The sequence below is a fragment of the Pleurodeles waltl genome, chromosome 12 (assembly GCF_031143425.1).
Source record: "Pleurodeles waltl isolate 20211129_DDA chromosome 12, aPleWal1.hap1.20221129, whole genome shotgun sequence".
In the NCBI taxonomy this organism is placed as follows: Eukaryota; Metazoa; Chordata; class Amphibia; order Caudata; family Salamandridae; genus Pleurodeles; species Pleurodeles waltl.
In genome coordinates, this window is record NC_090451.1 from 27,749,841 (window position 1) to 27,763,344 (window position 13,504).

The window sequence follows — 13,504 nt, forward strand, 5'->3', positions numbered from 1 at the left end:
TTGCTTTTTCAATAGGGGTGATTCCACTATTGTCGAACCCCTTTAGATGTGGGTTAAATTGTCACCTATAGAGAACCTTGCATATTTTGTGTTTAGGGATGTAGGAAATTTGCAGACATCCTGTGATGCCTGTTTGGGTACAAAAATGCTTTTGCTCCAGAGCCTCCTTCACGCGGTCGTCTTCGGAATCAGGGCGGTGTATTCACTTCAAACAATATATGCCTCCTTGGGGTCAGCTCCTTATTAGGTTAAAGAGGGTTTTACCTTCTGATGGATACCTCATAAACCTTCCTACCGGGGCGACATGCTGACTTTCATTGCAAGAGAGTTAATCGGTTGTAATCGCTGAGTAATCACAACATTGACTCAAAATAGTTCATCACTGGGCATCTAATGAGTTAACAGTTAGATGTCAGCAAAATATGAGCATAAACACTTCTTAACAAATTTACGAAAATTCAAAATGTTTTCATGACCTTAGATAGAGAATAAAGACCATCGCCGTAAGTAATTGCGCTTGGAGAGAGGACAGAGTAACGTGAACCAACTTTCCTTCCGCAGTGATATATTTCATGAGAATATGGACCCTTTCAATAAACACCAGTCCACGCAGGCTTAGGGGGCTGGGAATTCATGAATGTATTGTTCTTTCAGGGGCTCGCTCATTTTAAAGGGTGTGTTTTTGTTCTCTGAGCTCATCTGCAGTCCTCCTACGCATAGGAGGGAACACTATTTGGAACTATTTGTGTACATTGTGGGTGGGTTCATGCAAAGACTTGGGGGGACTTAGATCTTGGCGTAGGGGAATACTCTGTCACAAATGTGACAGATATCCCGTCTGCCGTATCACAATTCCATTATATATTATGGGGATCGTAACACAGCGGACAGGATATCCGTCACGTTTGTGACGTAGTACTCCCTCTGTCCAAATCGAAATCAGGCTTTATGGACCTGATCTGGTCGGAGGGGAATACTCTGTAACAAACTTGCCGGATATCCCGTCCCCTATGTTATGATCCCATTATATCCTATGGCAATCGTAATGAAGCAGACAGGGTGTCCATCATGTTTGTGATGTAGCATCCCCTCTGCCAAGTTCTAAATCAGGCCCTTACATCACCACTGCTGGAGTTATGTTTATCCATGGTTCAGATAAATTACATTTTTTCTTTGCAGAGACTTTTCGAAGAGTAAGGCTGGAAAGATGCACCAGTCGTGGGTTTCTAGTTGTAACTGGGAAAGTCATGTGACATTTTTCTATTCATGTTAGTATAACCCCAGTGAGGCGTGACATGCAGAGTGCAATTCAGCTTTGCAGGAAGCCAGTGCCACTGTGCAAGATCCCATTTTTAGGGTCGAGCGCAAAGCGCTCCAGATCCTGCTGTAATCTCTCTTTGGGCTTCTAACCACGCCCATGTTACGTCAGCCACTTTCATTGGTTCACGGGCTTGCCTTTTAAAATCTGCTTGCTTTCATTAGTGAAAGCCATGCATACATCATGCCTTTTCTAGTGTTTAGCCCTCCTCGAGTGCACCGACCAACTACTGAAAACATACGAGGCTCCGTGTTTTCCGTATGGTCTCTGGATGACTTTTTCTCTTTATTTTGCAGCGCAACCGCGTGGGTTTTATACAGAGGGATCGATCTTGTTTTTTTTCCTTCCAATTAATGTCCGGTTAGGAGTTTACAACGCTAATAGCTCTAACTTGACGAAATGCGAGACCCGTTGCATTGTAAACGCTTGTTCTTTTTCTTTTGCCCCCAGGAGCAGTGGTTGCAGTGGTTGGTGTGTATTGGTAACAATGGTCCCAATCTTTTTTATATTTACAAAAACAGTCCCCCTACTTTTTGTTAAAAAATGAACCGTTCTGGAAGGGTTGAGGCTGACCTTGAAGTGCCTCTGCTGAAAGGGTAGGGAGGGGACCTGTACCGTGAAGACAAGTGAGAGGTGGTTCGCTAATTATCAACAGACATCCTCGGCGGGTGCTGCTGCCCGGACACAAGGCCATGTGTGCAACTGGTTAATCAGTCCGTCCTAAGGCTGCCTGTGAGACGTCGTGCTCCTCTGAAGCTTCCAGGAGGTGAAGATCTAGTCTCCTTGGGAGGGAATGTGAGGTAGGGTCACCAGACTTCCCGGATTTCCCCGGATAGTCCCGGTTTTTAGAGGACTGTCCCGGTGTCCCAGCGCTTTTGTTCATTTTAAGTAAATGTCCCGGTTTTTGGGACAAAGGTCAGGTCAACCTGTGAAGGCTATGTTAATTTTAAATAAATGTCCTGTTTTTTGGGACAAAGGTCAGGTCAACTGGCCAGGCAGAAGTGAAAAGCGTGCTCTCCTTTCGCATGCAGCTCTAGAGTCCTAAATAATTGATGAAGTAATTTATTGGTTTATTTAAACACACACATTTACAGGTCAGATATAAAAGTGAGACTACGGGCTTTAGTCCTACTTTTATGTCTGGCCTGTCCCGGTTTTTTCTTTTCAAAATCTGGTCACCCTAATGTGAGGGTTTTACCTGAGTTCCGGGTTGCCTCCTTCTGACTGGAAACATTTACAAATGGAATGCAGAAGGTGCAGTCTGACTGCGTGCTGCTAAAAAATATATATTTTGGACGCACTTGTTTCAACAAATGCTAAATCGTATTGCACAATTTGCGGCAGCCTGTCTTATGCTGTGTGATACAATTTTAAAGTAGTGAGTTGCACATTCACAGCGCTTTCAGTCGCACAGTGGGACATCATAGCAGTGTAAATACAAGTCACTGTTCTCCAATGCAGCAAGCAGGATTCGACTCTGTGACTGGTTAAACACACAGACATCTGCAGTGATCGCATTAACCAACTGAGCTTTCAGAACGTAACAGAGATTACAGTAACTTGCATTTATTTTCCATTTAAAATGTGTGTAGAATATTTAGGTATTTTAGCCACACCTCTGGCCACGCCCCCATGTACACTGACCCCGTACGCGTGCACTTATGATCACAGTTCACATACATTTACGCACCTCAATCACTCCCCAACAGTGAAATACATTCCCCAGGAATGACCTCATTCCTCAGTGCCACGGAGTTTGGACCTGATCTGTTTCCCTTCCCATCCATCGACTGCAGTATATCTCTGGTCCTTTCTAGTGGCAGTCACAAATGTTCAAGGCTGTAAACACCTTGAAAGGCATGTTACATGGGGTATATTCCTAAGCAATATTACGTTGGCGTGGGATAAAGATATAAGAGGGAGTAGACGGATTTACGTCTACAAGTTCACCTTTAACGGACTTGTAAGTCTTGTCAAGTGAGTCCTTAAAACTGTTATGCGAGTATAAAAAGCTTTGTGAATGGGGGGTTCATATCCTTTTTCCCAGTGCTTAATTTGAGCTGGTGTTTTCTGGTGCGTGGCAACGGCACCTATTTTTCTGCCTCAAGCATTCACTGCGAGTAAAAGACACAAATGGGAAAGACGGAGGAAGAGGAAAAACGAAAAGGCGTCACACAGGGAGAAAGCTGCGAGGGTGAGCTGATGGGTCAGGAAGTGGCTGTAAATGGATTAACGAGCCCCTAGATGGCTTCAGGATTACGCTGCCTCAGTATTCCTTGCTCGCACAATTAACTGCAGCATCTGCGTGTTTCAGAGGAGAGCTTTGGGCATCAGCACGTTTTTATTTACAAATTAAGTACTGCTTTTTCCATATTGACGGTGCAGCGCGAATTATTTTCACATGAAAACAACACAACCAGGCGCTTTTTCAAAAGAGGTGAAACACGTTAGAGCCATAAACTTGTAGCGAAGGCCGCAGGTGTTCTTTTCATAGCCTAAGGTAGGACGATTTACCTTCCAAGAGGCAGCATTCAGAAAACCTCTAAGTTAGCTGCAGAGTTTTAATTTTCACTAATAATACAACATCGACACATCTAGGTAAAGCAAGGAGCCGGTGTAGATTACAGTCCTCCCTTATCTCTGGGAAGTTGATTGCTAAAGATGATTTGCTGAGATGCCCCAAATGTCTCTGGACAAAACGGGGTTCGGACTCCCTTTCTTTTCAAAGGGGTGTCTCAATTTCGCTTCTGTACCCTTGAGTCAAAAACACATAACAGATGAATTGTCGCCTAGAGTCAAAAACACATAACAGCTGAATTCAACCACGGTCCCCGCCGACAGCATCTCTGCGTACACGTGAGTGTTTCACAAGTGGGCACCAGGCGGCGCTGCTGACCTATTTTACTCATTCCAACGCGGTCAATAGAAACGGGAACCCTTTCCCAAGGTTATTTTCACTTCTCCATCCTTGTCCCACCAATGCACCCCGAGCCGTTTTAGGGCGCGGCCAAAGTGGGCAATTGGCTGGAGGTGCCCACTCTCCAAGGGGCCCTGGCAGTATCTCAACCTCTCGCCTTCTCTCTGCTGTTACACCGACCTCTTACTCTCCGCCCAGTTGTAATATTAAGGATTTTAGGGGCGCCCGGAAACACTGCGTTGGTGTAAGCCCCGTTTGTGAAAGCTGCCTTCATGCAGGCTTCAATTCTCAGAAAAAGGGTAATAAGATGTCAAGTTTTGTTTCGCACTGGGCAGCCCAAAGTGGTCGTCTGTCAATTTATAGAAAAACAGTTTCATACAATACTTGTATTGAGAAACCACTTGACTTAAATTGTTTAATGAACATTTGCAGAATGACTGGCATTTTCCATTTCATACAAATTCATACACTGTCTTTTTTACACAAATTGGCTTTTGCTGGTTTATTCTCGCAGGTGGAAATGTAATGGTTGCAGGTCTTACTTTCAGAAACATTTTTGTCAGAGGTAGTTATTTCAGCGCTTTACTTCACATTACTTTGAAGTTCTATGTTTTATACTGTCAAACAATTACTGTATAAGCCTGTAATTCGCAGACTTCTCACCACCCCTAAACAGCATCCATCCCTGAGCCCTCACAACTCATAACACCATCCAACCCTGCCCTTTAAAACCCTTCACCACACCTAACCCAGAGCCATCACTGACCCCCCACATCTCATAAACACCATCCATCCCTCCCCCTAAAACACTTCACCACACCTAAACTACACCCATCTCTGACCCCCTCACTACCCCTAAACACCATCCAGCCCTGCCCCCTAAAACCTCTCACCACACCTAGACTACACCCATCCCTGAGCCCTCACAACTCATAAACACCATCCATCCCTGCCCTTTAAAACCCTTCACCACACCTAACCCAGAGCCATCACTGACCCCCCACATCTCATAAACACCATCCATCCCTCCCCCTAAAACACTTCACCACACCTAAACTACACCCATCTCTGACCCCCTCACTACCCCTAAACACCATCCAGCCCTGCCCCCTAAAACCTCTCACCACACCTAGACTACACCCATCCCTGAGCCCTCACAACTCATAACACCATCCAACCCTGCCCTTTAAAACCCTTCACCACACCTAACCCAGAGCCATCACTGACCCCCCACATCTCATAAACACCATCCATCCCTCCCCCTAAAACACTTCACCACACCTAAACTACACCCATCTCTGACCCCCTCACTACCCCTAAACACCATCCAGCCCTGCCCCCTAAAACCTCTCACCACACCTAGACTACACCCATCCCTGAGCCCTCACAACTCATAAACACCATCCATCCCTGCCCTTTAAAACCCTTCACCAGAAATAAACTACACACATCCCTGGCCCCTCTCAATCTCTGAACACTTTCCATCCCTGCCCCCTAAAACTTTTCACCACACCTACGCTACACCTACCCCTACCAACCTCTGAACACCATCCATCCCTGCCCTCTACAGTCTCTCACACCACCTAAACTACACTCATCCCTGACCCCCTCACTACCCCTAAACACCATCCAGCCCTGCCCCCTAAAACCTATCACCACACCTAGACTACACACATCCCTGAGCCATCACAACTCATAACACCATCCATCCCTGCCCTTTAAAGCCCTTCACCACACCTAACCCAGAGCCATCACTGACCCCTCACAACTCATAAACACCATCCATCCCTCCCCTAAAACACTTCACCACATCTAACCTATACCCATCTCTGACACCCTCACTACCCCTAAACACCATCCAGCCCTGCCCCCTAAAACACTTCACCACACCTAAACCACACCCATCCCTGACCCCCTCACTACCCCTAAACACCATCCACCCCTCCCCTAAAACCCTTCACCATACCTAGGGTAACTAAGGCCATTTATATTGTAAACTCCACCCGTCCCTGAAACCTCAAACTCCTCACCACATGTCTACACTCTACAGAGCCCGGACACTTAAACTCTATCCATCCCTGAACCCTAAAACCCTATCTAGCCCTGAACTCGATCCAACTCTAAGCCCGAACAACCCTCACTACCCCCAAACCTCCACCCATTTGTGAACTCTAAATCCTGTTTTCTATGTCTAAGCTCAACCCATCCCTGAACCCTTAAAACCCCTCTCTGTCCCCAAATTCTATACATTCCTGAACCCTAAAACTCTTTCTAGCCATAAACTCCACCCATCGCTGACCCTTTAATCTTCTCTTCACCTCAGTCTGCCTACCCATGAACCCGGAAGAAAAACCACACCATCCCTACACTGCACTCATCCCTGAACCCCCAAAAAACCCTCCCAAATCCAAAAGACCACTCAGCCGTGAACCCTAAATCAATCATTCAATCACTTGTAAACTGCAACTTATCTCCCCCGGGTTCTCAAGGTGCTGTTGCGGGTGTGCTGTTCTCTCATTCCGTAATGGAAATTTCTCTTGGCTGTTGATGGATAGTCGGTCAAGGAGAGGCTCAGTTGGGTATCGGCGGCGTAGGATACAGTGTTTTGGCTGTGCTGTCTGACAATTTTAGCGAGCAGGCCATGTAGATGTTAAAGAGGGTCGGGATTAGTGGGGATCCCTGGGGTACTCCGCAGCAGGTTTCCTTGGGTGCCGAGGTCAACCTCTGGAGTCTGACACTCTGGGTTCTTCCGGTGAGGAAGGATCTAATCCATTCCTGTGCTTTACCACTGATGCTGGCGTCGTGAAGTCTGGTGCAGAGTGTGGAGTGGGAAACTGTGTCAAACGCAGTGGAGAGGTCGCAGAGGATGACGGAGGCCGTGCCTCCGTGGTTCAGTATGGCACCGATGTCGGTGGCTGAGAGGAGGGCTGTTTCAGTGCTGTGGTTGCTCCTGAATCTGGACTGGGAGGGATCTAGGACCATTCCCTCTACAAGCTACTAAAAGTTGGGCTGATCATGTGTTTTTTACTTTAATTTTGTGAATTTGTATTCTTTCAGGCCAGTAGATTCATCTTGTTTCCTTCTGCACTTGGATGTGTGTACACTGTAATCTTTTTCAACCACATCCCTCCAATCCTGTCGGATGCTTTGCTTGCTACCCTTTGACCTCTGCCTGGAACATGTCTCCATCTCTAGAAATCATGTTCTGAACGTCAGGTAAAAATACCCTCTGAATTTAATCTACCACATGAAACTGGAGAAAACGCATGGGATGATTTCCTTGAGAGCATAAAATTAATCCCAATAACCATCAATCACCAGCTATCACCGGATTAACCACTGACCTCGGGCTACGGAGCAGCGTTCTTCCGGGGGTAAAGCGCTCCAACACCTCATCAGGGGGTAACAGGCGCTATACAAGTTCAATAAAATGCAGCACCCAAAGTATAAAGGGAAGGACTTGCATAGCAGATTTCTCCAATGCAAATAACATAGACAAGTTCCATGGGAGACGTAAACCTCTTCTTCGAATTTATTTTATAATATAGTGCTTCGGTTAATGAGCTTGAACAAAAGTCCAAAATAGCAGAAAAATCCAGTGAAACGATTGCAAAATAAATTATGAGAAGAGGGTGTGGCAGATACAATGCTAAATCCTCACTAGGAGCTTGCCTGGCTTTGGTGCGAGATCCAGAAGCGAATTTCCAGCTAGAGTTTTTGCACCAAAATCCACCGATTCCTCATTGGACTTGGGTTCCCCATGCTGCCTGCAGACACCGGGCCCGTTTCCGTGTTGTTTGTCCCACTTCCGGGGAGAAAGCTGCGGTCATCTTCTACCGGCTCTGTGAAGGGGTCAGGAATGGCCCGGTGGGGGCAGGGGGAGGGAATGCTGAAGTCTGTCGGGGGAGCACTGGCTGCCCCCCCCCCCCTACTGCTGCAGGCTTCACACCCTGGCTCTTCTGGTGCCCACAGCCCCTGCACCGTGCCAAAGGATCAGGTGTCTCCAAGCCTGGGATTGGCCAGTCTGGAGTTTACCCAGGTCAAACAGGATTACTTTAGAAGCCATCCCAGAGTCATTGGATGATCATCCAACTACTGTAGAAGTCATTTTCGTATCATCAGACATCATCAAGCTCTTGAAGTCATCAGCAAAGTTTAGAAACTTAGGCCTGATGATTCGAGGATGACTTGAAAATGAGTATCTGATGACTTCACAAGGTGTGACTATTCCTGATGACTTCAGGAGGATTTAAAAATAAGCATCTGATGACTTCACAAGGTGTGACTATTCCTGATGACTTCAGGAGGATTTAAAAATAAGCATCTGATGACTTCACAAGGTGGGACTATTTCTGATGACTTGAGGAGGATTTAAAAATAAGCATCTGATGGCTTTAAGAGGTGCGACTTTCCTGACACCTTCAGGATGATTTCAGAATGAGTACCTGATGACTTCACAAGGTGTGACTATTACTGATGACTTCAGGAGGATTTAAGAAAGAGTATCTGATTATTTCATAAGATCCAATCTGTTCTTGATGATTTGAAAATATATATATAAAACTCCACAAGCATAATTTCTTTCTAACATGTTTTGAGAATGATTTGCTGACTACCCCAAGAATACACCCACTATTTTGGCTACATTTTTGTAAGAAAGGTCCGACCTGTGGTGTGATTTTAGAATTATTTGCTGATTACTACTCAGTGAACACTATTTAGGCATTAAAAGTTTTTTTTTTTAAATGCAAATTAGCATACAGTGTGCTTCATAAGAAATGTAAGAACAGTCACAGGTAAATATTTTTGGAGTTTTTTACATTATTTTATTTATAATAATCAGTAATAACAAGTATATTGGTGATAAAATGTTAAAAACATGTTAGTTTAGATTCCAATTGATCAATTGTATGTAGGGCCAATGGGATTAGGCAGTAATCGAGTATGAACTTATTGAGCAGTATTGTCTAAACCATGCAGCTGGGGAAAATCAAATTATCAAAGAATGCAAACTATACTGCACATTCTGTGAAATTTGGCCACTTGATAGTTTAACAAGGGGTTGCAGACTCGGACAACTTGAAACTTTACATGCTTTTTTAACTGTGTAAAGTGCAGTACTGCAAAGTAAAAAAAAATGGAAACCATTCCTGCAATGGTGACTTTTGCCTCTTGCCCATGGTCTCCATCAGAGACCCTACCATAAACATGTTTGCTAATCAGATTCTGAGTCCAACATTATGCACCATCGCCTGCTATCAAGCAAAGTTGCTTGGTCTTACTCCCCCCCATAGATATTGTTATTGGGCATCACTCCAGACCACACCCCTCTCACTGTCAACTGTCTTACCTTAGAAAGCCAAAGGCTGGGGCATCCCAATGCTGGAAAAAAGTCCAATGTACAAACTTTAGGCCAAGTAGCTAAAAATTTGCCCTGGTGCAGCTGGGAAGTAGCATCACCTTAAGTTTTGTTATGTCACTGGGTTTATGGTTCACTACAATTGTTTCTCTTCTGTACTCCAGCCAGGGCTGGCTCTAGGGCAGTGCAACCGGTGCCACAGAACCGGGTGCTGACTTCAGGAGGGGCACCATGGTTACAAGTATATTATGGTTTTAAAAGCACCTGTTGTGATGTTCCTTGCCTCCAGATCTTTTTCAGGCAACAATAAATATGTCAAGATAACTCTGGTGATTAATGTTCTGAGTGGTGAGAGATTGGATTATCTAGTGGATGTTTTAAGGTAGCGCAGAGGGTGAATATGCCTGCTGCAAAGAGCATGTACCATGCAGATTAAGGGGCATATTTATGAGCCCCTAGCTCCACCGTAGCATCACTTTTTGTGACGCTCCTGTTGCACAAAGCCCTGCGCCGTATTTACAAGGTGGCGTTAAGTCACGTTTAATGTAGGAGGCTGGCCTGGATTATAGTGGGTACCTTGTGGTACTTACACCTTGTGCCAGGTCCAGTTATCCCTTATTAGTAGATTAGAGGTTTTCTAGCAGCTTAGGCTGATAGAGGTGGCTATAGCAGAGCAGCTTAGGCTGAACTAGGAGACATGCAAAGCTCCTACTATACCACTTATATCACTTAGCACTATATCATAAGAAAACACAATACTCAGAGTTACTAAAAATAAAGGTACTTTATTTTAGTGACAATATGCCAAAAGTATCTCAGAGGATATAATCCTTTAGGAGGTAAGTAATATACACAAAATATATACACAAACCAAAATCAGGTAAGTAACAGTTAGAAAAGTAGTGCAAACAATGTAGAATCACAATAGAATGCAATAGGGAGAAATAGGCCTAGGGGCAACACAAACCATATACTCCAAAAGTGGAATGCGAACCACAAATGGACCCCAGGCCTAGTGTAGTGTGTAGAGGGTTGCTGGGAGTGTAAGAAAACACTAAGGGTGTCCAAGATACCCCACCCCAAGTCCCTGAAAAGTAGGAGTAAAGTTACCCTACTACCCCAGAAAGACAGTAAAGTCGAGATAGGGGATTCTGCAAAGACAACAACTGACTGCAAAACACTGAAGACGGATTCCTGGACCTGAGGGCCTGTAAAGGAAGGGGACCAAGTCCAAGAGTCACACAAGTGTCCAGGGGGGGCAGGAGCCCACTACACTCCGGATGAAGGTGCAAAAGGGCTGCCTCCGGGTGGAAGAAGCCAAAGATTCTGCAACAACGGAAGGTGCCCGTAACTTTTCCTTTGGTCAGAAAATGTCCCACGAAGTGCTGGAGGATGCAGAGTTGTTTCCATGCAGAAAGACCATGAACAAGCCTTACAAGCTGCAAGAGTCGCGGTTGAGGGTTTTGGATGCTGCCAGGGCCCAGGAAGGACCAGGAGGTCGTCCCTTGGAGGAGGAGACAAGGAGGCGCTCAGCAATACAGAGAGCCCACGCAGAAGCAGGCAGCACCCGCAGAAGTACCCGAACAGGCACTTAGAAGATCTGAGGATGACGGTCAACTCAGAGTCACAAAAAAGGGTCCCACGAAGTCAGAGTCCAACTCAGCGAGTTGGGCAATGCAGGACGGGGTGCTGGGGACCTGGGCTAGGCTGTGCACGAGGGAATCCTTGCAAGAGTGCACAGAAGCCCTAGCAGCTGCAGTTCACGCATTACACAGGATTACTATCTGGCGTGGGGAGGCAAGGACTTACCTCCACCAAATTTGGTCAGAAGGGCCACTGGACTGTCGAAGACACTTGGACCCAGCTCCTGTGTTCCAGGGACCACGTTCGTCAGGATGAGATGGGACCCAGAGGACTGGTGATGCAGAAGTTTGGTGCCTGCGTTAGCAGGGGGAAGATTCCGTTGACCCACAGGAGATTTCTTCTTGGCTTCCAGTTCAGGGTGAAGGCAGACAGCCCTCAGAGCATGCACCACCAGGAAACAGTCAAGAAAGCCGGCAGGATGAGGCGCTACAATGTTGCTGGTAGTCTTCTTGCTACTTTGTTGCGGTTATGCAGGCGTCCTGCAGCAGTTAGCAGTCGATCCTTGGCAGAAGTCGAAGAGGGAAGTGCAGAGGAACTCTGGTGAGCTCTTGCATTCGTTATCTGGTGAGATGCCCACAGGAGAGACCCTAAATAGACCTCAGACGAGGATTGGCTACAGAGAAAGGTAAGCACCTATCAGGAGGGGTCTCTGACGTCACCTGCTGGCACTGGCCACTCAGAGCTGTCCATTGTGCCCTTACACCTCTGCATCCAAGATGGCAGAGGTCTGGGACACACTGGAGGAGCTCTGGGCACCTCCCCTAGGAGTTCATGGTCAGGGGAGTGGCCACTCCCCTTTCCTTTGTCCAGTTTCATCCACACTACATCCTCATGTCTCCCTATCTCCTGAACATCCACTGACTCCCCATCTCTGCTGACTCCCAGCCTCCACAGGCACTCTACATTATTTTTCTTGGAATTTCTGCTTGATGTGCTCTCCAAATCTGCTCAGCACACCACACTTCACTCATTATATCTATAGTCTTGATTTCACACTCCACGATCACAATTCATAGCTACTCCTTTCACTAAGCATCTCTAAGCATATCCTCTCATCTTATATACGCTGTCTAGGGTACCATCCACTCTTTACACTATAATTTGCACTTATAATTCATGTTTACTCAGATTTTTAAAAAAATAGCACGATTTATGCGCTGCCATGTAGAACACGATTCACTGCATTACTCAATGACATTTACTTTGAAAGTGCTCTTACTACTTATCCATCACCAACATACTTACTCTCGCCCTTGTACAATACCCATTTACTTACAGCCAATTGCATCATATGCTTGCCATTCATTCATCCCAATGCATTGGCACTCAAATCACTACCTAATAGCCCACTCTTACCACTTACTCAGATCCTCTGCTCACAGACTATTTCTAGTTTTTCACACCGTTCATTCACTACAACCACACAACACTATTCACACCAAACAGCCACTTGCAAAAGATCCATTTTTCTTAGTTGCGTAAAGTTCATATGCTCAACAATGCATCATCACTCGCATTGCACAGTTATTCTGAATATTACTCTTAACCAGTCTCCAACACCTATTCATACCAGTCTTCAACATCCACCGCCGAGACGCCCATTAACAACTCAACAGTGATTCACATCATATAATTTCCACCACTCAAATTCCCACTTTCATTACATACTCTTTGCCCTACTCCTACAAGCCAATAACAAAACAACTCACAATGTTTTTCACATATTTCACTACACCATTCACTTGTGTAACACCAGAAACCTTCAAACCCATTAATTCATAATTGACCTGCTCCTCATCTCAAGCTAGTCACAGTAACACTCACATCTGTTCCCTTCTCTCACTAATAATAATATTCACGGGCACATCTCAGAAGCTTTATATCATCCTCTGAACACACTTGCCAACACACTCTCACTCATAGCCTCCCTACGTGCTCCTCTCCCACTGTCATTACTATCTACCTCTCGCTGCTGACACAAATCCAGTCAGAACTAAAAGAGATAATGGTTAGTGAGATTGAGATAACTGGGCTAAAGACATGATGGTAGTTCTCTCTGGCCCTCTGTAACAGATTGCTGTGCATGCAAAAGCTCATGTCCAGTATACTGAAAGGAGAATTCCTTACCTTTAACATTATTGTTTCAGTTTAGTTAAACTCAGTGTTGCTACATTAAGACATGCAGTGAGGCCATTTCATTTCACTGAAAGCTGGTGGTAAGAATGCATCTTTATATGGATTTGAATTGTAGTATTACCATAACAGT